The sequence below is a fragment of the Nuphar pumila genome, chromosome 8, assembly GCF_984573655.1.
Source record: "Nuphar pumila chromosome 8, dmNupPumi1.hap1.1, whole genome shotgun sequence".
Classification (NCBI taxonomy): Eukaryota; Viridiplantae; Streptophyta; class Magnoliopsida; order Nymphaeales; family Nymphaeaceae; genus Nuphar; species Nuphar pumila.
This window is the reverse complement of record NC_143256.1, coordinates 6,033,986-6,036,362: the sequence shown is the minus strand read 5'-3', so window position 1 is coordinate 6,036,362 and position 2,377 is coordinate 6,033,986.

The following is a 2,377-nucleotide window of genomic DNA, read 5'->3' as shown; positions in this document are numbered from 1 at the left end:
AAAAGGGGCATGAAAAGTGGACAATTTTCAAAAGGATGCCCCGGATCAATGGTCTATAGCAAAAATGCAAATTGAAACCGTTAATGAGGAAATCAAGAAGGGAGTTCCCATCTAGCAGGGAATTGGAAATAAGAGAATTGGAGGATATGAAGGGCCAACTTCCTACAAATTAAAGGGCATGTTTGCAAGCGTAGTACGGCAGAAAAAGTAGTTGTCAATTGTTTTTTCAATCAACAACAAAAAAAAAATCACATGTATGCACCAATTTGGATTTATTTTATCATGAAAAGAATGAATCACATGTTTCAACTTAGGAAGCACTTAATTATCACAGAAAAAATGACCTACTTTTTCAAGTGAGAAAGTGTTTCATAGGTGTGCAAATGTTCCCGTAATTCCTCTTACTCCCTCAATTATGTGCATACAAATTGTTGATCATGACAAGGAACCTGAAATTATGAAACACGAATTCATTGTCTCTCTGATGCTTTATATATATCCAAACATGAAACAAATGAAGATGTAGGCTAGTTGGGATTGGACAAGCATGAGTAGGAATGGCAGTGGACCGGGGGACCCCGTTTGGACCGGGGATGAAGGGCATGAAACGGGGATGGAGGTGGGGATGAAGGTTAAAATCTATCCCCCCTGCAGGGATGGACTTACGCTTTTCCTCATCCCAATCCCTGCCCCACCCCCAATCCTTCAAGGGATGACTATAGACTAAGGGGAAACGGGGCCCCGCTCCGCCTCGCCCCCATTTGGACCGGGGATGGAGGACATGAAATGGGGATGGAGGCGGGGGTGGAGGTTAAAATCCATCCCCGTACGGGGATGGAGGCTGGAATGGGGGTTCGGATTTTGAAACGGGGCGGAAGTGGAGACCTTGTCCCCCACCCCGGTCCACTGCCATCCCTAAGCATGAGGATATAGGGCTCGCATGTTTCATTCTGGCAGAAGAGGAGAGCCTTTAATGGGAAAGGGCATGATTTAAAAATAAATAAATCTGCCAACTTGACCTTCCCAAAGTTTTCATTTGTATGTGTTTTGGGGGCATGAAAAGATTTGTATATGAAAAGTGGTGGGTGGTGGAGAAAGCTTTAGCATGACATTGTTCCACTGGGATGATTTGATATTTGTTTCACTTATTATGATGAGAAAAAGAGGGAAAGAGATGCCAACTCAGAGCAGTCTCTCATGAAAATTTAACAAATGGGCCTAGGCTCAAATGCCATTGGAGTTCATCCCAACCTTAGAAAGATTTCTCGTATATATTAATTGCAAAGTTGCTACTAGCAATAACGTGGAAAATCTCATAACGGGGATTTTCAATTTCATCTGAGAGAAAAGCAAGAGCAAGAAGGAAGACACGTGAAAAGCAAAATTGCTTGATTCATTTACCATCTCCAAGATAATAATAAATACATAACACAAAAGATAAAAATCTCCTCCATGAATGTCTACAACTAGATTCTAAATGGGAGGAGAAGAGATCATATTAAAGGTAATCTACAAACAAAAAAACAGAATTACAAATGGTACACCTGTTTTACACATAGAATAATTATTTCACATGTATTAATGTTGCCAAAAATTACTGAGATTTATAATGGGTAACATTAATACTCTCTCAAATTGGAGCCTGGGTATCCAACACGCACAACTTGGCCTTCAATTTTTGAAAATCTGAAAATGGGTTTCGCCCCCAAAGCCTTTGTAAACATGTACTACAAGAAATCAAAACTTTACTGACGTTAAATTAGCACCAGTAGTTGTGTCAATAAAAGTGTTGTCAGTAAAACATTTATTGGTGCTAATGCATTGCACCAGTGAATGAGTTTTTACTGTTGCTAAAATAACGCCAGAAAAAAAACTTTTTTTTGTCATTAAAATAGCACAAGAAAAAAATGCTTTTTTGGTGCTAAAATAGCATCATAAAAAATTCTTTTATTGGCACTATAATAGTGCCAGTAAAATATTTTTTATTGGCAGACTAAAAAAGTGCATAAGTAAAAGTGGCTAATAGAAAAAAATTATATTATAATATAGTAGTATACTAAAAATTATATTAAATGCAAATTATAATCAGATTTAACATGCATTCACTAAATAAATTATAAAATTAATAATTAAAATATAAAACTCCTAAAATCTAAATCATACTTGAAAAAAAATTGAATATAGCATGCATTCACTAAATATATTATAAAATTATCAATTAAATACAAAACCTTTAAAATTAAATCATATGTGAGAAAAAAAATGGATATAACATGCTTTCACTCAATAAATTACAAAATTTAGCAACTAAAATACAAAATCCCTAAAAGCTAAATCATAGCTGTGAAAAAAATAGGATTTAGCATGCTTTCAATCG